General features: G+C 38.8%; 1 protein-coding gene and 1 long non-coding RNA gene across 4 annotated transcripts in view; one reads left to right on the forward strand and one right to left on the reverse strand.

Moving 5' to 3' along the window:
- The window catches only part of LOC126956711 (uncharacterized), a 362,843-nt gene extending 355,398 nt beyond the window's left edge, over window positions 1-7,445 (reverse strand). The window contains exon 1 of one of the 3 annotated variants that reach the window (XR_007726455.1): window positions 7,241-7,445. This is a non-coding gene — a long non-coding RNA (uncharacterized LOC126956711). The remainder of the gene's footprint in view (window positions 1-7,240) is intronic. The other 2 variants (XR_007726457.1, XR_007726456.1) reach the window with 2 other exon arrangements.
- The window catches only part of TARS1 (threonyl-tRNA synthetase 1), a 1,036,507-nt gene that overhangs the window by 951,603 nt on the left and 59,705 nt on the right, over window positions 1-25,199 (forward strand). The gene's annotated exons all lie outside the window — the stretch shown is intronic.

Below are 25,199 nucleotides of genomic sequence, written 5' to 3' on the forward strand. Positions count from 1 at the left end.
GAAAGAAAGAAACATACTCTAATCTAAGAAAGAGGATGAAACTCAATGACACAGTCATATACACAGGCACAGGACATGAAACACTGTCTCTATATTGGCTTCCTACCTTTCCTTCTAACAATCTCTCTGCTCAGAAATTCTGTAAGCAGGAGATAATTGAACTCGAGTCAGAGAGACCTGAAGTCTCATCTTGGTTATGTTACATAATATGTTGACTATGTAATTAATTAATTTCTCTCATCTTAAGATTCTTCCTCTGCAAAATGGAATAATAAATATTTCATAGGGTTGTCATAAGGATTATATTAGGCAATACTTGTGTATACATATACCTTTAGTTAATTTTGGTAACAGAAAACTGATTTAAAAGGACTTAATAAGGAAAATTATTATCTAATATACTAGGAAGTCCTAAGATATGGCAGAATTCAAGATTGGTTGACTCAGTAGCTTAATTAATTAATTCTCAACTTTCTTCTCTGTCACCCTTAATGTGCTGGGTCTTTCTTGAACTGGTTCCCTTTACAATTATAAGTTAGAACTACCACATTTAAAGACAGAAATAGCTAAACATAAAAAGGAAATATCATTTGCAATATTGCATACTTAGGTGTGAGAAGCTTCAACCAAACAGTAACAGATTTATATCTCATTAAGTCTAATAAATTAGAATGCAAGATACACAAGAATACGATTTTGTGTCTGTTTTGTTTACTGCTATGCCCCTAACATTCATATAGTGGTTAGGACTCAATGACTATTTGTTGTTTGAATGGACCACATGTCTAAACTTATTCTAGCCATTAGAAAACAAGGTGGGATTACCACGTATTGACACTTTTTCCATAAAGGGCAAAATGATAACATAGGTTTTGTGGGCCACATACAGTCTCTGTAACACACCAGTCTTCCTGGAACCTTGCAAAAACATTTTTAAAAATCATTATCTCATGTATCTTACAATCACAGGCCTAGGACTGAATAGCCCACAGGCCATAGTTTACTACCCCTTGGCTTAGACCGATCATTTGAAATGAAACAGAGTTAAGCACCATAACCAGCATAATATGTATGGCACTCAGCTGAGTCTATCAAAAGCACTCAATCAGTACTAGCTGCCACTGTTGTTAATAATACTATTGTTTTTTCTTGTTCCTGTCATTCTAGGATAGCTGAACTCTAGAATAACCTGCAATAAACCTACCATAGGAAGTTGACTATCTCCACCCTGGACTAAAGAGCATCTGGGTTACAAACTAAGTGAGCCACCACATAAAAAGATGTACTGTAAGAGAATGAGTAGACAGAAAATAATAAGCTCAGGATCAAAATCTAAGATTCACAAAATGAGCAGAAGATATGATAGATGATATGGGGGAAAATGAATTACAATCTCAAATATTAGAAAAATCAAAGTTAAAAATGTAAAATAAGTGCCTTTACAACAGGCCATCTCAGAGTCTTGAATAGGCTAATGTACAGTAAGTCTCTCCTCGGTAAAATTCTATGTACTGTTTTTTACACAACAGAATTATTTTTCCAGAGGGCATTGCTATGACATTTTAGAAAATAGTGCTTTAAGGTTTATGGTTGACCCTCTCATCTGTGTAGCCATTATTCCTAATCACTGGAGTGAAGTGGGTCCTTAACATCCTCTGCTAAGCCATAGCCCTGGAGTGAAGTGGGTCCTTAATATCCCCTGCTAAGCCTATCAACCCTTTTGTTGCTAAAGTATGAGGAGGTGAGAGGGGACCTCAAACGAGGGGATCAGTTGGAACCCCCTAAATACACTAAATAGTATGGCAGGATTTCAGTATTTTAATAAGCAATATGGCCGTACCAGTATATACCACATGACTATCAGCCCTGTCTACATTTGCCAAACAGAAAAAGAAAGATGAAATGGCTTTTAAAGGACTACAAACCAGTATATGGAAAAGCTGGAATTCAAATCTGGTCTTCAAGGATCCAAATCCTCTACTGCTTTCTCTCTGCCTCCCACTTTCTTTACTTGTGCATTCCTTTTTCACATCCTATGGACCACCCTAGTTAAAGACTCAGACAAGGGAAAGAATACCAGATTTGGAGACAAGGGAAAGAATACCATATTTGGAGACAAGGACTTATATTCAAGTCCCACTTCTGTTATTTATTAATTGTGAGACTTTAGGCAACTCAACTAATCCTACAAGACTTAGTTTCTTCAATGGGGAAATCACGGTGATCACGACTACACAGCAGGGCAGTTGAAAACCTTTGTAAAGTATTAAGCACTATTTAGATGTTAGCCTTTCACGCTATTTGCAGATTGGCATTTTCATTTAAAAAATGTGAATGCGAGGCCGGGCGCGGTGGCTCAAGCCTGTAATCCCAGCACTTTGGGAGGCCGAGACGGGCGGATCACGAGGTCAGGAGATCGAAACCATCCTGGCTAACACAGTGAAACCCCGTCTCTATTAAGAAATACAAAAAACTAGCCGGGCGAGGTGGCGGGCGCCTGTAGTCCCAGCTACTCGGGAGGCTGAGGCAGGAGAATGGCGTGAACCCGGGAGGCGGAGCTTACAGTGAGCTGAGATCCGGCCACTGCACTCCAGCCTGGGCGACAGAGTGAGACTCCGTCTCAAAAAAAAAAAAAAAATGTGAATGCTGGAATGGTCATTCTTTTTCCAGATAAGGAAACTCACACTTCACAGAGATTAAGTTATTTACTCCAGGTCACATAGCTAGTGATGACAGAGTCAGGACTGATTTCAAAGCTCCTGACTTCTGATTCAGGGCTGTTTGCTGGACAGCCTACTCTAAACTCCTACCATGGGCTTCCTATAAAGAGAGAAATGTGAATGACCCTAAACTACAGTCACAGCACTGTTGACAGGTCACTGTCATCAGCTCCATTCAAGTTTGCAGGAAAAAGTCCTGCTTTTGGCCCAGGACACATCTTCTATAGGTCAGGATGTACCTAGCCAATTGTTAGGTCACTCCAGCTGCTCTGGTACTAGAAGTCACTCTAGCACCTCTGGGACTGGAATAGCAGAAAGTGGTTTGATGCTACTTGTGCATAGATACAGAGGCAGAAGATAGCAGGAACAGGGACAAGTACCATATCCCACCAGGGTCTGATTTTCAAGCCCTCATCTGCCTTAGGCCAAAGGGGTCATACTTTCTGGTACGACAATTGAGAGGGAAGGGTTATTCTCAGCCTATGAAAATTTAGGGTGGAGACAATCCTCACTGAAAAGCAACAGAAAGTCAAAAGGATATTCCCCAGACCCAGAACTCTAGGCAAGTTGAGTAAAGCCATATGGTTTTGTGAAATAAACCTGGCTTTGGAGTAAAATACTTTTGGATTCAGAAACCATGTCTTTGACTTACTTGCCCTGGTAGTCATTTGCATCACCTCCAAAATGTCTGGCTCTATCCTCCAGACACATGGCAGAGCTATATCTCCTGGCCCACCTGTGGATAGGTGGTGTCATATGACTAATCCTAGTCAAAGTATGATGAAAAGAAGGGATGGATGTCACTTTTAAGTAAAGCGCATTTGTTTTTGGTATGACACTCTCCAGAGATGCTTTTCCCTCTGGTGTAGGAGTATTTGTGATGGTTGCTGCTCTGCAGCCTGGATCTCTAAGTATAATAAGCAGGGCCGTCCTGCTGATTCCCGGTGAATATGTATTACAAACAAAAAATAAACCATTATATTTTAAGTTACTTAGTGTATTAGGGTTCTCTTAGAGGGATAGAACTAACATCATAGATCTATTTAGAAAAGGTAGTTTATTAAACATTAACTCACATGATCACAAGGTCCCACAATAGGCCATCTACAAGCTGAGGAGGAAGGAGAGTCAGTCTGAGTCCCAAAACTAAAGAGCTTGGAGTCCGATATTCTAGGGCAGGAAGCATCCAGCATGGGAGAAAGATGTAGGCTGGGAGGCTAGGCCAGTCTCATCTTTTTACATTTTTCTGCCTGCTTTATATTCTAGCCGAGCTGGCAGGCGATTAGATGGTACCCAACCAGATTAAGGGTCGGTCTGCCTTTCCCAGCCCACTGACTCAAATGTTAATTTCCTTTTGACAACACCCTCACAGACACACCCAAGATCAATACTTTGCATCCTTCAATCCAATCAAGTTGACACCCAGTATTAACCGTCACACTGAGATTTAGAGATTGTTTATTATTACAGCATAATCTAACACATCCAAACAGATACCTTAGCTATACCATTTTTAGTAAGTTATTTAGCCTCTCTGAGAATAAGTTCCTGATATTTAAATAGGAATAAACACTTTTTCAGGGTTGTGGGGATTACCAATGGTTTATGTAAAGAAGTAGCACATATTTGGTCTTCAAGCAACATTAACTGTTAGTATTATCAAAACAGGGAGAAAAGCAGGTGGAAGCAAGATATCCTTAAAATACACACAGTTTGGAGACTTCACTCAGCCGGTCACCTAGATATAGAGCTTTGGCAGCCAGGTAAGCCAGCTAGCAGAAGGCTCCTAAATGCCTCCGGTCAATCATTCATCCCTTCACTTTACCAATATATAGTGAGTATGTGAACAATGTCAGTATGTGACAGACATATGTGACAGATACACTTGCACTGTTCACATACTCTCTATATGTCGGTAAAGTGAACTGAACATATAATGCAAAACAAAGTCCTGACTGTCCTGAACTTCACCTGTACCGTCTAACATATTTGCATACTTATATTTTTTCATTTTTCTTAATTGTACCTTCACAGAGAACAAAAGGCTCGGAATTTGATCCTTTGCATTTTAAGGCTTTTTTATATATTGGAAAAATGTTTGCCTATATTAACATTTAATTTCCACTGTACACCTAAAAATAAAAAAAATTATTACTATATAAATTCACAGGTGGGAAAACCAGGGTGGGGAAGGTTTTTGTTGTTGTTGTTTTTATTAGCATTAAGTGGCACTGCTAGGTCTAGGATCTATACGCTCAGATTCTTGATTAAAGATTTTTTTTTCTGAATCCCAGATTGACAATAAAGATATGAATCACGACTTTAAGAGGCCGTGGCAGGTGAATCACTTGAGGCCACGAGTTTGAGACCAGCCTGGCCAACATGGAGAAACTCCATCTCCACTAAAAATACAAAAATTAGCCAGGCGTGGTGGCGCATGACTGTAATCCCAGTTACTGGGATGACTGAGGCACTAGAATAGCTTGAATCTGGGAGGCAGAGGTTGCAGTGAGCCAAGATCACGCCACTGTACTCCAGCCTGGGCAACACAGTGAGACTCTGTCTCAAAAAAAAAAAAAAAAAAAAAATCTGAATCACCACTTTGCCTAAGAGATGTCTGGATAACTCCTGTGTGAAAATGCTCCAGGTGAAAGATATAGTAATGTAGTCATTCTCTGATTATAATACAACATGAACATGTTGGAACTGAACTGTCGATTCCCTCCTGGGCAGGGGTCGCCGCGAAGGATCACCGACACGAGATTCACAGCAGAGAGTTATTTATTACTAGCGCGCTAGGGTCCCAAGCTCTAAGTTGGCCCTGGGACCCCGAGTGCTTGTTACAGGTTGTTTATATAGGCAAACACAAGTTCAAACACAGCTTAGGGCGCGAAATTCAAACAAAGCTTTAGGCGCGTGGTAATTGGGTCTGTCTATGGCCTGAGCAAGGTATCTTGTTCTGATTGGTTGGGGCGGGACCTTAGGAGGTTCTTTCCTGGAATTGCTGATTCCAGGAACATCGGGGACATTGAGTCAGGGTGGGACCCCCATTGAGGTTATCAGGGTGGGACCTCATGAGGCTATCAGGGTGGGACCTCATGAGGTTATCAGGGTGGGACCCCATGAGGCTATTTCCCGGAATTGTCTTTCTGTTTGGGTTCTGGGAACATCGGGGGGCTATCCGTGGCCATCTGGGGTTTAAGTTTCATGATGGCCAAGCTTTCTAAATTTTATGAGGCTTAGGAATTATGAGGCCTAGTTTCAAACAGTATACTAGACAGAAGTGCCCCTGTATCAAATTCCGACTACTAATGGATCAAAATTCAGGAAGTTCCTACTTCACAACTCTATGTGTTGAAAGACACCTAAGTACACATTTAATGGAGGCACTTTTACCTGACCGGCATGGAATATAATAAGAAAAGACCAAAACAAATAGTCCCTGGCTTCCTGGTGACTTTTATTGGAATAAATTTCCTAAAAAGCTGGGCCACATCTAAGTTCTCACCAATAGCTCAGTATTTCACTCTAAACCCATACCTTGAAATCCAACAAATCAGGAACCAGTTCAAACGTCATCTCTTTCTGAAAACTTCCTTGATTGCCCTATTAAAAGTGATCGCCAATCATCTTTTGTATCTCAATCTGGCACATGCTATATCCTGAAGTCATATTCAGATGGCAAAGAAGCAGATGGACTGTGCTGAGACTCCACATAAGGACACCATAAAAATAAAATAAGAAATATAGATTGAGGTAAACTGTGAAGGTCCCTAAATGCCAGATTAAAAAAAATTAGATTTTCCTCTACAGGCAAGAGTAGCTGCTGGGAAAACTGGAATATTTACAAAATAGAAATTAGTGATATGAACACTTGTGCTTCTGAAGGAAAGGAAGAAGGTGGAGTAGAAATCAGGGTTTAGATAATGTGAAATGATTGAGAGTCTAAACAGTTATTTTTGTCTTGGAGATGTTTTTAGATTTGCATTTGACTAGCCAGATCTGCCTCAAATCCAATAAACAAGCTGGTAGTATACAATTGCAACTTGACCTGAATGGTCAAGACGGAAAATTGTCAAGACGGAAAATCGTCTCTGCAGCACCATCATTTGTGAAATCCTGGAGGAATTCTCCTAAATTGCTACTTTCACGGACGATAGCTCCTACTTTCCAGAAACCCAGGCGACTCTGAAATACAAAGTACTCTTTCTAAAAAGTTCAGTAGTTGATTTAACCAAATACTGATTGCCTTTGGAAAGTAAATTTTTGCTTACACAGGCATCATTACAATCACCAAGAGATCCTGGGTGTCTTCAGTAAGCACACCCATTATTCATTTTCAACCAACACTGCATTCCTCTTCCTAAGTGGCATGGGAAATCCTGAGGTGCTCTCACTTCTATGCGTAAGACACACAGACTGCTTTGCATGAGTCAAACATGAGTTGTCAGAATGGACTTATAGCATCTCCCAAGTGAAATCATCATGGTTGCTCTCCATCGGCACTCACTCCAACTCACCAACTGTGCTTGGGACAGCTTCCCGTTCCGACTCGCTGGAAATCTGTTGCCCCAAACCAATTCCTTGTCACGAATCCAATCATATCCTTGTGCAGCTGAACATCTTTGACGAACCGTCGCCATTTTGTTTTACCCGTGCTTGACCCAAGATCCACTTCCCTTCCAGCTGGGTCAGTCAAGTACCTCTCTGTCCCTCAGTCTTCCAGCGCCCCTCTATGGTACTTCTGTTGTACTGCAAATTACCTATGCTAATCCTTCTCCCCAACTACTCTTTGCTACCTGCAGTAAGTAAAGCATCAACCTTATCCAAATTGCACTTTTCATTTTCTCTGTAACAATGACCTTCCCACTTTTGGTTTGCTTACTCACCAAAAGATCGAAAGCTAAGTACCCATTCACATACTTTGTAAATGTCCTCTAAAGTTTTTCATCATAAATTTAAGTAATTGCAAAGGGTGATGTTTCCGGTGTATTGTAAATAACAACATTTAAAATCAAAACTGCTGCATCTTTTTATAAATTTGCCCAATGAAAGTTAAATACCCTAGCAACTTGATATGCAACTATTTAAAAACACATAAATGAACATTTAACATACATGCTACATCGTTGCTTTTTTTAGGCATCAAAAAGAATGCCCCTCACATAATTTGCCAAAATAAATATATATTTATGCTATTTTAATCACCCTATAATACGCTCTGCAACTAACATACGTGTTATTTGAAATATGAATTTATTTTGAATTGCTTGTATCCATAATCCTCTTATCCATATAATTTCTTCTAGATTGACGTAGCCATTGAAATTAATGGTAATATACAATTGTTCCAAACAACATATATATTACAAAGTTCAATGAATAATTAAACTGAACATAAAAAGTAAAATTTTATTGGACACGCGTCTTTTAATAAGATGAGAATTTTTTTCAATTAGTTCACCAAATAATAATTATTATTTTAATGAGATACAGCTCATTATCATTTTTACTCTGTTTTTTATTTTTTATAAATGTAAGTAATGAAAGTGTGTGGCACTTTCCCCTGCCTTGCTTCTTTTCCAGCCATGTAAAAGGATAAAGAGTCAAGACCCATCAGTGTGCTTTGAAACCAATTAGAATAAAGATACAATGTACCAGAATCTCTGGGACACATTTAAAGCAGTGTGTAGAGGGAAATTTATAGCACTAAACGCCCACAAGAGAAAGCAGGAAAGATCTAAAATTGACACCTTAACATCACAATTAAAACTGTGCTATATTTAAGAGACTCATCTCACATGCAGAGACACACATAGGCTCAAAGTGAAGGGATGAAGGAAGATCTACCAAGCAAAAGGAAAACAAAAAAAAACAAGGGTTGCAATCCTAGTCTCTGATAAAACAGACTTTAAACCAACAAAGATCAAAAGAGACAAAGAAAGCCATTACATAATGGTAAAGGGATCAATTCAACAAGAAGAGCTAACTATCCTAAATATATATGCACCCAATACAGGAGGACCCAGATTCATAAAGCAAGTCCTTAGAGACCTACAAAGAGACTTAGACTTCCACAGAATAATAACGGGAGACTTTAACACCTACTGTCAATATTAGACAGATGAATGAGACAGAAGGTTAACAAGGATATCCAGGTACTGAACTGAGTTCTGCAACAAACAGACCTAATAGACATCTACAGAACTCTCCACGCCAAATCAACAGAATATACATTCTCCTCAGCACCACATCTCACTTATTCTAAAACTGACCACATAATTGGAAGTAAAGCACTCCTCAGCAAATGTCAAAGAACAGAAATCACAACAAACTGTCTCTCAGACCACAGTGCAATCAAATTAGAATTCAGGATTAAGAAACTCACTCAAAACTGCACAACTACATGGAAACTGAACAACTTGCTCCTGAATGACTACTGGATAAATAACGAAATGAAGGCAGAAATAAAGATGTGCTTTGAAACCAATTAGAATAAAGATACAACGTACCAGAATCTCTGGGATACATTTAAAGCAGTGTGTAGAGGGAAATTTATAGCACTAAATGCCTACAAGAGAAAACAGGAAAGATCTAAAATTGACACCCTAACCTCACAATTAAAAGGACTAGAGAAGCAAGAGCAAACAAATTCTAAAGCTAGCAGAAGGCAAGAAATAACTAAGATCAGAGCAGAACTGAAAGAAATAGAGACACAAAAAAACCTTCAAAATATCAATGAATCCAGGAGTGGGTACTTTGAAAAGATCAGCAAAATTGCTAGACCACTAGCAAGACTAATAAAGAAGAAAAGAGAGAAGTATTAAGTAGATGCAATAAAAAATGATAAAGGGGATATCACCACCAATCCCACAGAAATACAAACTACCATCAGAGAATACTCTAAACATCTCTGCGCAAATAAACTAGAAAATCTAGAAGAAATGGATAAATTCCTGGACACATACACCCTCCCAAGACTAAACCAGGAAGAAGTTGAATCTCTCAATAGACCAATAACAGGCTCTGAAATTGAGGCAATACTTAATAGCCTACCAACCAAAAAAAGTCCAGGACCAGATGGATTCACAGCTGAATTCTACCAGAGGTACAAAGAGGAGCTGCTATCGTTCCTCCTGAAACTATTTCCATCAGTAGAAAAAGAGAGAATCCTTTGTAACTCATTTTATGAAGCCAACATCATCCTCATACCAAAGCCTGGCAGAGACACACACACACATAAAGAATTTTAGACCAATACCCCTGATGAATATCGATGCAAAAATCCTCAATAAAATACTGGCAAACCGAATCCAGCAGCACACCAAAAAACTTATCCACCATGATCAATTTGGCTTCATCCCAGGGGTACAAGGCTGGTTCAACATAGGAAAATCAATAAATGTAATCCATCACACAAACAAAACCAACAGCAAAAACCACATGATTATCTCAATAGATGCAGAAAAGGTCTTCGACAAAATTCAACAGCCCTTCATGTTAAAAACTCTCAATAAACTAGGTATGGAATGTAGCCAAAACAATAAGAGCTATTTATGACAAACCCACAGCCAATATCATACTGAGCGGGCAAAAACTGGAAGCATTCCCTTTGAAAACTGGGACAAGACAGGGATGCCCTCTCTCACCACTCCTATTCAGTATAGTGTCGGAAGTTCTTGCCAGGGCAATCAGGCAAAAGAAAGAAATAAAGAGTATCCAATTAAGAAATGAGGAAGCCAAACTGTCCCTGTTTGCAGATAACATGATTGTATATTTAGAAAACCCCATCGTCTCAGCCCAAAATCTCCTTAAGCTGATAAGCAACTTCAGCAAAGTCTCAAGATACAAAATCAATGTGCAAAAATCACAAGCATTCCTATACACCATTAATAGGCAAACAGAGAGCCAAATTACAAGTGAACTCTCATTCACAATTGCTGCAAAGAGAATAAAATAGCTAGGATCCAACTTACAAGAGATGTGAAAAACCTCTTCAAGGAGAACTACAAACCACTGCTCAATGAAATGAAAGAGGACACAACCAAATGCAAGAATATTCCATGTTCATGGATAGGAAGAATCAATATCATGAAAATGCCCATACTGCCCAGAGTAATTTATAGATTCAATGCCATTTCCATCAAGCTACCAATGACTTTCTTCACAGAATTGGAAAAAACTACTTTAAAGTTCACATGGAACCAAAAAGGAGCCCACATTGTCAAGACAATCTTAAGCAAAAAGAACAAAGTTGGAGGTATCATTCTACCTGACTTCAAACTATACTACAAGGCTACAGTAACCAAACAGCATGGTACTGGTACCAAAACAGGTATACAGACCAATGGAACAGAAGAGAGGCCTCAGAAAAAAACACATCTCTACAACCATCTGATCTTTGACAAACCTGACAAAAACAAGAAATGGGGAAGGGATTCTCTGTTCAATAAATGGTGCTGGGAAAACTGGTTAGCCATATGCAGAAAGCTGAGACTGGATCCCTTCCTTATACCTTATACAAAAATTAATTCAAGATGGATTAAAGACTTAAATGTTAAACCTAAAACCATAAAGGCCTAGAAGAATACCTAGGCAATAATATTCACGACATAGTCAAGGGCAAGGACTTCATGACTAAACATCAAAAGCAATGGCAACAAAAGCCAAAATAGACAAATGGGATCAAACTAAACTAAGAGCTTCTGCACAGCAAAAGAAACTACCATCAGAGTGAACAGGCAACCTCCAGAATGGGAGAAAATTTTTGCAATCTACCCATCTGACAAAGGGCTAATATCCAGAATCTACAAAGAATTCAAACAAATTTACAAGAAAAAAGCAACGCCATCAAAAAGTGGGCAAAGGATATGAACAGACACTTCTCTAAAGAAGACATCTATGCAGTTTTCTCCTCTGAAAATAGAGATTGTATTAGGACCTACCTTGAACAATGATGAAACAGTCTATTAAAGTACTTGGTACAGCCTGGCATATGATAGGTGATACAGTTAGGCTCTGTGCCCTCACCCAAATCTCATCTAGACTTGTATAAATAATTCCCATGTGTCAGGGGAGGGACCAGGTGGTTGGTGATTGGATCATGAGGGCAGTTTCCTTCATACAGTTTTCATGAGAGTGAGTGAGTACTCATGAGGTCTGATGGTTTTAAAGTGTGGCACTTCTTCATTCTCATACACACTCCCTCCTGTCACCTTGTAAAGAAGGTGCGTGCTTCCCTTTTGCCTCTGCCATGATCATAAGTTTCCTGAATCCTCCTACCCATGCTTCCTGTTAAGCCTGCAGAGCTGTGAGTCAATTAAACCTCTTTCCTTTATATTTACCCAGTCTCAGGTAGTATACTTTATAGCAGTGTGAGAATGGACTAATATATTAGGTGTTCAAGAAATATTAGTGATTATCATTTTATTATTTTGTTATGTATTATTACTTAGTATTTTACTATTTTATTTATATATATAAATTTATATACTATTATATATATAAACTGTTCACCTAAGGATTCTTAATTCACACTGAGAACCTCTTTTACAGTTAGTTTTTTACTTATCTTTTCATTGGGATTGTAAGTTCTTGAAGGTACATTGTTCCAAAATATCTTGTCTGTGGAAGTCAGAGAAATTTAAGGTATTTACAGTTTTAGTGTTATTTGCTCTCTGGTCACAGAATTGCTAACCTCCCTAACAGAAAGATCCCCCCTGAATGCAAGCCCAGCCATGCTGCTCTGCAGGGCTACTGAACCAGGCAGAACCCAGGGGCTCTGTTTTCCTCAGCGATTAAGAAGGATCTAAATGAACATATCAATTCCCCAGCTTAGGAGATGGGGTCTAGGCAGGCCAGACAGACAAACAATCTGGAGGGAGCGTGTAGTTAAACAGGTGGTGACAAGTATAACAAAACCTCCTTCCTGCAGCCTTAATAAGAACAGCAAATCCCAGAGAGCCTGAATGCCTAGGTCCTGGGCAGCATTCAATTTAGGATTTTTTTTTCCAGTGAGTCATGATTGCCCTGGTCCTAACACCTGTCGCTAGAACAAGACAAAATCGTTGTAATCACCAGAGCAATTGCTTCAGGAATACATTCTTTTAGTAATTTGGCTGGAGGAAGTTCAAAAATGCAAGTGGAGTGACCAGAGTTGCCCTAAGTACTGGGATCTCTAAATTTAAGGAAGAAGAGGGAGGAAAGAGGAGTTATAATCACCAATAACAAGCAACTGAGTAATGAGAGACTCATCCCACTGTGGATAAAATCAGCTCTGATACTAACCATTGTTGGTCTGCATGAAAATATGAAAAAAATTATCAGATTCCCCAATCAAACAATTGTGGAGTTGGTCTGATGAAAAAACAAGAATTGGTGACCTATAAAACAATTGTCTAGGATGACACTCACCTTTTAAGATAAAGCCAAATGAAAAGATGACTAAGCAGGGGAATGAATGTTTGAGTAGTAGGATAGAGCTTACAGATCATGGCTGGTGATTTTATTTTCTTGCTGTTAATGTCAATACATTCCTTAAAGGTCCTATAGCCATCTAGATGAAATTAAAGTCACAAACTAATATCATCGTCTTATTCCTGGACCACCAAATTTGTAGTTCCTGCTGCTAACGGTCCAATTTCCTTGCAGAGACCATCTTATTAATTTCTTTACTTTATAAGAATTCCGAAATTATGTATTTTATACTAACTGGTTGACCATTATCCTAAAAAATATTAGAAGTAACTACCTGTCCTCCCAAATACCAATGTCTTCCCAGAAGTGTGATGAGGACTTAAGAGAGGGAATAGGATAATAATTCATGTAAAACACTTATTTATACTATAATCAAAACCTAATAAATGCTAGCCATTGTTATTATACATGTATATGTTTTAGATATAATTATTTTGCTTTATTACAGCTGATATTCACACAAAAACAAGTATATAAAACTTACCATATTGCATTATCTTTACAAAGTAATATTAAACCTGACCCAAGGCTACCTCTGAGCTAGAATGTTGCCTAATATATTGTAGGTACTCCAAAAGAAGGTGCCAAATAAATAATTGAATGAATGATAGCTGGACAACAAGCACAAAGAAAGCCGTAAGTCCCAATCCTAGCAGAATTTAAAGCAGATGCTGCAGAGACAGATTAAACAAGAGAATCTCACAGACTTAATAGTTTCTTTGAGACATCTGACAAAGTTAAGAATGGGATAAGGTGAATGCTAAAGAAAATAGAAAGGCAACTAGAGTTTCCTGCACTCAGGGTGGGCAAATTATGACCTGCTGACTCAATCCAGCCGACTGCCTATTTTTGTAAATAAAGTTTTACTGGAGCACAGCCATGTTCATTCATTCATATATTGTCTCTGGCTGCTTTCACACCACAGTAGCAATATTGAAAAGGAATTGCAACAGAGGACATATTGTCTACAAGACCTAAAATATTCACTATCTATTATAGAAACATTCTGTGAACCCCTGTCCTATGCAAACAGAAGGCTGTACAAGAAATAAACCATTATCATAACAGATTGCGTGGATCTCTTGTGTAGCAAGGTAAACAATATTTACACTGCTATGATATAGACACTGTTTTCTAATTTTAAATATTTAGAACTAGTTTATAGCTAAAACAAAAAGTTCTTAATAATGATTAGGAAACAGGATACAAATACCAATACTATCAACCTTAAGAACATAAAAGTATAGCTCTGAAAAGTTGGAAGCTGAAAGCGGGAGAGGAAAACTGTTAAGAAAGGACACAATTTTCTTCATTGTACAAAATGTGGATTCAAGTGTCATTATCAGTCAACATTTACAAGTGTAATCAATTAAATAACAAAAATAGTCATATCTTTGTATTAGGTAAGGAGATCAAAGGCAATATTTATGAGCTAAATCCTAATATGGTAGGATGACAGTAGAGAATGGCTAAAGTATATAATTCATAATTTAGCAGTAAACATGAAGATAACCATCAGAAGAATAGGAAAGAAATAAACAAACAGATTCAGTGCTATGGTTTGAATGTATGTGTCCTTCCAAATTTCATATGTTGGAACTTAAGACTCAAAGTGATAGTATTAAAACGTGGACCATAAAAACTCTAGAAGAAAATCTAGGCAATACCATTTAGGACATAGGCATGGGCAAAGGCTTCATGACAAAAATGGCAAAAGCAATTGCAACAAAAGCCAAAATTGACAAATGGGATCTAATTAAACTAAAGAGCTTCTGCACAGCAAAAGAAACTATCATCAGAGTGAACAGGCAACCTATAGAATGGGAGAAAATGTTTGCAATCTACCCATCTGACAAAGGTCTAATATCCAGAATTACAAGGAACTTAAACAAATTTACAAGAAAAAAAAGAACCCCATTAAAAAGGGGGCAAAGGATAAGAACAGATACTTCTCAAAAGAAGACATTCATGCGGCCAAGAAACATATGAAAAAAAAGCTCATTATCACTGATCATCAGAGAAATGCAAATCAAAACCACAATGAGACATCTCACACCAGTTAGAATGGCAATTATTAAAAAGTCAAGAAACAGTAGATGCTGGCGAGGCTGTGGAGAAATAGGAACACTTGTACACTGTTGGTGGGAGTGTAAATTAGTTTAACCACTGTGGAAGACAGTATGGCGATTCCTCAAGGATCTAGAACCAGAAATACCATTTGACGCAGCAATCCCATTACTGGGTATATACCCAAAAGGATATAAATCATTCTACTATAAAGAAACGTGTACACGTATGTTTATTGCAGCACTATTTACAATACAAATGGCATAGAACCAACCCAAATGCCCATCAATTATAGACTAGATTAAGAAAATGTGGCACATATACACCATGGAATACTCTGCAGCCATGAAAAGGAATGAGATCACGTCCTCTGTAGGGACACAGATGAAGCTGGAAGCCGTCATCTTCAGCAAACTAACACAGGAACAGAAAACCAAACACTGCACGTTCTCACTCATAAGTAGGAATTGAACAATGAGAACACGTGGACACAGAGAGGGGAACAACATGCACCAGGGCCTGGTGGGGGATGAAGGGTGAGGGGAGGGAACTTAGAGGATGGATAAATAGGTGCAGCAAACTACCATGGCACATGTATACCTATGTAACAAACCTGCACGTTCTGCACATTTTTTTAGAAGAAAGAAAGAAAGAGAAAGAAAGAAGGAAGGAAGGAAGGAGGAAAGAAGGAAGGAAGGAAGGAAGGAAGGAAGGAAGGAAGGAAGGAAGGAAGGAAGGAAGGAAGGAAGGAAGGAAGGAGAAAGAAAGAAAGAAGGAAAGAAAGAAAGAAAGAAAGAAAGAAAGAAAGAAAGAAAGAAAGAAAGAAAGAAAGAAAGAAAGAAAGAAAGAAAGAAAGAAAGAAGAAAGAAAGAAAGAAAGAAAGAAAGAAAGAAAGAAAGAAAGAAAGAAAGAAAGAAAGAAAGAAAGAAAGAAAGAAAGAAAGAAAGAAAGAAAGAAAGAAAGAAAGAAAGAAAGAAAGAAAGAAAGAAAGAAAGAAAGAAAGAAAGAAAGAAAGAAAGAAAGAAAGAAAGGGAAAGAAAGAAAGAAAGAAAGAAAGAAAGAAAGAAAGAAAGAAAGAAAAAACAAGCAAGCTGGCAAGCCAGTCTTTGGGAGGTGATTAGGTCATGAGGGTAGAGCACTTATGGATGGGATGATGCCCTTATCAAAGGACTTGAGGGAACTAGCTATGCCCTTTTGTCTTCTGTCCCTCCTACTATCTGAGGACACAGTGTTTGTCTCCTCCAGAGGAAACAGTGTTCAAGGCACCATCTTGGAAGCAGCGAACAGGCCCTCACTGGACACTGAACCTGCCAGCACTTTGATCTTGGATTATCGAGCCTCTATAACTATGAGCAATAAACTTACAAGGTGTATACAGTACACAGTCTAAGGTACTTTGTTATAGCAGCATGAATGGACTAAGACACTTAGTTAAAAGTATTAAAAATGGTGGCCTCAAGGGAAACACCTGGGAGAAGGACTGAAGATGGGGTGCAGCAGAAGCTCCGGGTGAACCTGACTCCGTTGGTCCATGGACCAATATTTGAGAACCATTGCTAGAAACAAGACCAACTTTTTAGACACTGAGTTTTTTGAAGTTGTTTTCTGGTTCTTAGTGTGAACTAGGGTTATCAAAAGTTGGCAGCTCCATGTGACAGACAACAGAATGTAGCAAAAGGAATCATGGGTTCAAACCATGTTTCTACTCCCTTCCAGGCTAGGTGAAACCCCCTTAGGTGTCAGTTTCTCCATCTGTATAATAGGACTCAAAATTCTAGACTGTCTGTTACTCAGGAAAATTATCAAGGTGAAATGAGATAATTTTTACAAGAATGCTTTTTAAACTATGCAAAAATTATTTAAATTATAATTTATTGTTATTGTTATTACTTGATATGGTCAAAGAGGAGTCAATAAGTGTGATAGCCACTGTGCTGTGAGAAGTCATTGCTGTTATTGTATTAGGCCCTACTTTGCATTAAAGTTTTGAATGCACTTATTAAAATATGTTATCAGGAGGAAGGTTAAATTATTATTCAATTACTACATTATTCTGGTTTGGATCAGCACAAGAAGTAAACATGCTTTCTGCTTGAGGACTTGGGCCCATATCCAACTACAGAAGCTGGAGTTAGGGGACAAATTATTCTCTTCCTCAACTTTCTGGTAAAGGGGACAGGTGTAAAACCTAAGCCTGGATAATTGGATGCTTCTTCCTTTGATTTTTGAATAGAGAAAGAATGATGTAAAGGACAGAGACAGTGGCTCAAAGGCAGGAGGCCAGCAGCTGTAGCTCAGTGTGCTCAGGGGCAGTCAGGTCAGTGGCCATACTCCAACCAGCTGTTCCTGTGACATGTTCTAAATTATGTACCTGCTGCCTGGCTGATATAGTTTGGCTCTGTGGCCCGAACAAAATCTCATCTCAAGCTGTGATACCCATGTGTCAAGGGAGGGACCTGGTGGGAGGTGATTGGATAATGGGGGAAGTTTCCCCCATGCTGTTCTCATAGTGAGTGAGTTTTCATGAGCTCTGATAGTTTCAAAGGATTTGGTAGTTCCCACCTCACTCTCTCTCTCTCCAGCTGCCTTTTGAAACAGGTGCTCACTTCTCCTTTACCTTCCATCATGATTATAAGTTTCCTGAGGCTTCCCCAGCCACGTGGAACTGTGAGTTTATTAAACCTCTTTTCTTTAGAAATGACATTGTCTCAAGTAGCTCTTTATATCAGTGTTCAGGTAGCTGTTTATAGCAACGTGAAAATGGACTAATTCACTGGCCTTCCTTAGTTTCTGTCATTTCTGAGCTCAGAAACCTTCTCCTTCTGTATTTTGTGTTACTCAGTATATATTTTCAGTGTATTTCTTTCTTGCTTGAGATAGATTCAAGACTTGTGTCTGACAGAACATTTGAACTAGAGTTTGTTAATCTCATTACAGTAGTTACAGTTGCCATTCATCTGAACCCTATAGAACCAGACATTTTGGAGAGGGGTAAAAGAAAGGAAAATTTTAAATAAATCTAACAGAACAATCTTAAATGAGCTTCTATGTAGCACAGAGAGGAGCAAACGCATGGAGGGGTTAGTCAGAGATGGGGTTCTGAAAATAAGGGAGGGGCTCCTCAAACAAGGTATCGAATGGCACCAAAATCAGGTGCTGCTTCCTACTTTATTATTTCTTATTAGCAATAGTATTCACCAAGACACTCAAAGCCTGTCCCTGATCCATGAGACCCTGAACTGTGCAGCCCCAGGGGTCAGCAGCACCAAAGTAAGAACTAGAACCTAATAACAGAGCTTCTTCAAGTACATGAAGCAAAAACTAAAAGAACTGAAAAGAAAATAGACAAAGCCACAACTTGGGTTGTATATTTCAATACCTCTCTCTCATTAATTGACGAAACAAGTAAACAGAGAATCCGTAAGGGAATATAAGACCTGAGCAACACTATGAACCAATCTGGCCTGATTGACGTTTATAAAACATCCCACTCAACAACAGAATACAGTCTTTACAAGTACACATACGCTAGTCAGCAAGACAGACTGTATTTTTGTCCTTAAAATAATCTCAATAAATTTGAAAATATTAAAGTCATACAAATCATGTTCTCTAACTGCAATGTAATTTATTTAGAAATCAGTAACAGAAGGTATATGGAAATTTTCCAAACATTGTATTGCTTCATTTTGCTTATCTGTATTTTCCAAGTGTCTGATAATAAATGTGCATTTCCTTTGAAGAGAAAAAACAACAAAAGTTACTATTATTTAAAATATATACCTTGCCTTTAAGAGGCTTACAGTCTAGTTGGAGAAAGAGACACGTAAATAACATAATACCTGGTGGGAAGGACTAAGCACCCTTGAGGAATGGAGAATTGGTTGGGTCAAGTGTAGTTTCACACCAAAACTGAAACCACTACTCTCTCCAACATCCGGACCATCATCACATTGTTCCATCTGAACAGCTGGGCCCACTGTCTTCACTCATGATGATTTTCTCTCAGGGGATCCTTGATCTCTGACTCCCAACTTCCACCCCTGGCACCCCAGTGCACTAGACCAGAGTACTGACGTTTGAACTTCTGTTGTGAGCTGAGTTCAAGTTCCCTTCCGCAAGTGAAGGATGTACCTGAACATCTGCTATAGTGTCCTTGAACTGCAGGTCAAGGATGATTTCTAGAAGTCCCCTGGAAATGCCTCTTTTTTTTTTTTTTTTGAGACAGGGTCTCACTGTGTCACCCAGGCAGAAATGCAGTGGCACTATCACAGTTTACCACAGCCTCAACCTCCCAGACTGAAACTATCCTCCTACCTCATCCTCCTGAGTAGTTGAGACTATAGGCATATGCCACCACGCTCAGCTAATTCTATATTCTTTGTAGAGATAGGGTCTTACTATGTTACCCAGCCTACTTTTGAACTCCTGGGCTCAAGCAATCCTCCCCCTTCAGCCTCCCAAAGTGCTGGGATTACAGGCACAAACCACCATGCCAGGCCCCTGGAAATTCCATGCTAGAAGACAACCTGCTAGGGGAGAGAGCATCTCTAAAGCCATTGTATTCCCACTGCCTAGCACACAGTAGTTGCTTAGTAAACATTTGCTAATTGGGTCATGGATATATTGAGAATAAAAGCATGAGCCCAAGATTGTTTTGGTGGACTCGGCTGGGATATTTATAGACTAAGCCTCTTTCCAGTTTTTTCCACCAAACTTTCCTGTAGTACTGAGCAGGGCTGAGCAAGCCAAGCAATGAGGAGATTGGTCCAAATTTTTCAACTCTTTCTCAGCATTCTGGATTCACTAAAACACCAAACACATTTCTACCTGGCAATTTCGTCTTTCATTTTGCAACTTCAGTGAGTTTCCAACAAAATTGAATCTCTGTTGCAGATCTGTTTGTGTTCCACTCCATCCAAATGCCAGAACCATCTACTATTTCTAATTAGAAACCTCCAAAGGTCATGCCTGAGGAAAGGATAGCAGGGAATCCCAATTTACTCTCAAACAAACTAAAAGTAAAAAAGCCAAGAGTAGATAATGTATTGCATAATGAAATCCAAACTAATTTGTGATGCAGAAAAATGGACACTGATTTAGGACTGAGATGTTGAGCCCAGAATCTGATTTTATTGCTTGATTAATTAAGGAACATCACTTGGACTTCTTGGCCTCAGTTTCCCCCCATCTTGTCTAGGGAAGCTGATTCTTTTATGGGAATCAGTAAGTTCCCTTCAGCTTTAGTGTTCTGTGATTTTGTAATGCTCCCTTACAGATGCTCAGGGCCCTATCCCTTGGCAAGCTGCCTCCTCTGTCCCTGTCTTGTCTCATTGCTTGTCAGTGTGTGCTAAAGCAATAAACGACTGGTTGGTTGCAAGAAAAGTATGTGTTGGATCAAGCAGATGTATCTGCTCTCTGCCCTCTGGAGAGAACAGAGAAGGCTTTGATGTTGTCTGAATGGGTTCCACATTTTGACCTAGGGACCCTTCAATTCTAAGTATGCCCCATTGCCAATATATGAAACAATTATTTACAATTACAGAAGCATTCCATACCAAACCTGCCACCATTGTTTTATTTTAAAAAGAAAAAAAAAAGCATAATTCCAAAGATCAAATTTCTAATCCTGAAAATGGAAAAAAAGGAGGGGTGTTGGGGGGATGCCTGGAACCTGGTTTTCGTGTACTGTTCAAGTTTCATAAGAGGAAATGAGTCGGCTAAGTGAGGCAGCCAGTCTCCATGTTACTATGGAGCTAAATGAATTCTTGGTGTGTATCTGTCACATGAAACAACATAGCCCCCATGACACCCAACAGCCTGCTCATCCTTGGTCTCAAAACCAACCCCTTCCTTGGGCTGGAGCTTTTTGGTAGCCCATGCAAGTGGTTACATACAGGACGCAGCACAATTTCAGTCACATGAAAATTGTTACATCTTTTCCTCTTCCCTGAATGTGATTTCAAAATTATCCAGAGGCCTGTTTTCTTCCACATTCACCCAGCTTCTATAGAGTAAAATAGCATTTTCTGAAACGTGGCCTGTGGAACTTACATCCTGACAAATAAATAAAGTGATACATTTACTAACACGTTTGAGATGTGCTGCATAATATCTCCTTCTCTTGAAGTTTACTTAGCATATCGGAGGCTCTGAGAAGTTCCACACACAGTTAATAGTGGTTTTGATACTGGTCAGGAAGAGCAAAGACTACTGGGCCAAAGGAACATTTCATATATCTATATATTGTTCATATTTTCTGATCTCAAAGTTCTTCCTCAACATATCTTCCCCCACCAAAATCACCAGCTGGAAATTACCTTTCCTCCTCTGGACTACAAGAACACTTATTTGCATCTTATTTGCATAAACTTTAAAAAATTCTTTTTTGTATTAGAGATATACACAGATATGTCTTAAATCTGTCCCAATTGCCTGTACACTCCTAGAGAACAGAATCCTTGTTCCTTAGTCTTTATCTATCATAGAAGATTGTACATGAGAGGCTGGGCAGTGGCTCACACCTGTAATCTCAATGCTTTCAGAGGCCAAGGTGGGTGGATCACTTGAGGTCAGGAGTTGGAGATCAGCCTGGGCAACATGGCAAAACCCTGTCTCTACAAAAATACAAAAATTAGCCAAGCATGGTGGTGTGTACTTGTAATTCCAGCTATTTGGGAGGCTGAGGCAGGAAAACTGCTTGAATTTGGAAAGTGGAGGTTGCAGTAAGTCTAGATTCCGCCACGGCACTCTGGCCTTGGTGACAGAGTGAGACTCTGCTAAAAAAAAATAAAAAAAGATTGTACATGAGAGCAATCTATACATGTTTGGTTGGTTGATTGAATGATAGATGGATTGAATGGATCAATCAATCTAGGAACTGGCAGCTTTTAAATGTCTATACCATCTTTGGCAAATAACAATGAAATCTTCAGCTGAGCACAGTGGCTCACACCTGTAATCCCAGCACTTTGGGAGGTCAACCTGGGTGGATCACTTGAGGTCAGGAATTTGAGACCAGCCAGGCCAATGTGGTGAAACCTCGTCTCTACTAAAAATACAAAAATTAGCTGGGCATAGTGGCAGGCGCCTGTAATTCCAGCTACTTGGGAGGCTGAGGCAGGAGAATTGCTTGAACCCAGGCAGTGGAGGTTGCAGTGATTAGAGATCGTGCTGTTGCACTCCAACATGGGCAACAGAGCAAGACTCTGTCTCAAAAAAAGAAAAGAAAAAGAAAAAAAAACTAAATCTTCAAATAAATTTTTAAAACCCATGCTATACTCAAAGCTGAAGTTCAGAAAGTTAAAATATTAACAGTGACTACGTAAACATCATATGTTTCCCCTTTCCTTCTCTCTTCACTCACTAATTCAGTTTCTGAGAAACAGTATATCATCACTCTTTCATCTTCGCATCTGGAAATGTGCTTCAGGTATTCATGCAACTTATTTATCATAATTAAACTTGACTTCAGAGGAAAATGTCAATTTCAGAGAGTCCATTAGGGTGCGATTATATTACTGTTTATGAATAACATTTTGTAGGCTCAATGTACAGAAAACTATGGTGTTATGGATTCTAATTCTGAAACTTATTGGTTAGAACGGTGATTGTTCTGGTTAATTAAATTTTCTAATTGTTAAAAAAATTACAAAATAAAATCTCCACATACATTATCAATTTTCAAATAATTTTAGTTCCATGAAATGTACCTAACAGTAATGTTAAGCTGAAAGGATTAGATCAGTTTTTGGAGAACGTGAGAAACAAGCATTGATTGCTAGAAAACAAATACAAATAAGACAAAATATCCACCACCAGTAGGAGTATTATATAGTAGAATTTCTCAAGTGTGGCACTATTAATATTTTAAACTATATAATTCTTTGTTGTAGGGTGCTGTCCCATACATTGCAGGATGATTAACAGCATCCCCGGCCCCTACCTTCTAGATGCTAGTGATACTTCCCCAGTAGTGACAATCAAAACAATGTCCAGTCATTGCCACATATGTCTCCTGGGGAATAAAATTGCCCCTTTGAGAACCTCTGTAATGAAGAAAAAGATACTTAAAATTTTAACAGGAGTTCAGAGTCATCTTATGACCACGAATTCTCATTTTACAGTTTGATATGGTTTGGTTCTGTGTCCCCACCCAAATCTCACCTTGAAATGTAATAATCCTCATGTGCCAAGGGTGGGGCCAGATGGAGATAACTGAATCATGGAGGAGGTTTTCCCTATACTGTTCTCATGATAGTGAGTGAGTTCTCACAATATCTGATGCTTTTATAAGCATCTGGCATTTCCCCTGCTGATATATTCTCTTTGCCTGTTGCCATCCATGTGAGACGTGACTTGTTCCTCCTTGCCTTCTGCCATGATTGTGAGGCCTCCCCAGCCTCACAACTGTGGAACTGTAAGTCCATTAAACCTCTTTTTCTTCCAAGTCTCAGGTATGCCTTTGTCAGCAGTGTAAAAACAGAGTAATACCCAGTTCCATTGGATGCAGGAAATATAGGAAACCTTGGGCTAATTTTAGAATGAGTCTAAAACATAGCAATAAATGTTTGACATTATAGTTCCTATTCATAGGAGAATAAAAAACTAAAATATTTGCACTTTCTGAGGATTTGAATCAGTCACTAAGTATTCACTTTCTGTGCTCTTCTTTGCACCCCGCTTTCAGTTAGGCATGAAGAGGGTAGAAATCTCAGTTATGGTCCTATGTGCAATTCAAATCTGCTTGAGCAGCAGAGGTAATGGAATTAAACTAAAAGCCGTTTTAGACATAGCTTACCTACTCCTATATTTTTTATATGAAAAAATAAGATTCCCCAAATTGAAAATGCGATATAACCTATGAACTAAAACAAAAATATCTTGACTCCCAGGCAATGGCTTTGACCAATAACAAATATTTGCTATTTGCCAAATAATGTGAGACAGACTGTGAGTGCTGGAGGTGTTCAGAGAGAAAGGAAACTCGAGGTGGGCGGCAATAGAGACAGAAACAAGGAAGAGGAGGGACTGAAGCCAGGCTCCGAAGAGCACCGGCAGCTTCAGGAAAAGGGTCTGGAGGGCCATTCTGGTATCTTTCCCATGGCCCTGGTGCCAACTTGGGAATAATATGAGAGGACACAGAGCAGCAGAAAAGTGGCTGATATGAACCAGGAACTAAGTTCATGTTGGGAACGAAGGAAAAGAAGATTCGGGATAGTTTTCAAAATCATTCTGAGGAATCCCAGATGACTTTCTTTTCTGAGTACCGTCCTCACTTTTGCTCTATTCAAAGTACTCCACTGACCCAGAGAGGACCCATGGGAGCAGCTTTCTAAAGGTGAAAGGCATCCCCAAGTCTTCAGTCTATGAAAGACATCGACTTTGTGGTTCTAATTAGGAAACCACACTTCAAAGTCCTAGGAACAGAAATAATTGTTGTGCTTCTAATACTGAAACTTTTATTACTTTTCTCCCTTTAGTATTGACCTTGAAAATCAAAATGGACTTGATTCCTTTTGTCTTGCATAAGCTAAATTTTCCTTCTGTATCAAGGGATAAATCTGGCATCAGTAAATAGATTATATAAATCATAAAAAAAGAATGTGACTATATGAGCCAAGAAATTGAATTAATCCAATGCCAAAACAAACAAACAAAAATACATTTAAAAACCTAAAACATAAAAATTTCATCAAAACCTGGAAAAGATCTTGAAACATCTAGTATTATTACTACTACAACTATTATTTCCAAGGTAAATGAGATAGGACTATCCTTCTCCCACTTTCTCAGACATTTATCAGGCGAAACACCTCAGAGTCATTGGAATGTTTTGTCCACTGTTCACACCTTTTAAAAATATTCAATGAGCACCAACTATGTAATTTCTTTTTCCTCTTGTAATCAAATTTCACTTATATGAAAACATTTGGA

The sequence above is a fragment of the Macaca thibetana genome, chromosome 6 (assembly GCF_024542745.1).
Source record: "Macaca thibetana thibetana isolate TM-01 chromosome 6, ASM2454274v1, whole genome shotgun sequence".
Classification (NCBI taxonomy): Eukaryota; Metazoa; Chordata; class Mammalia; order Primates; family Cercopithecidae; genus Macaca; species Macaca thibetana.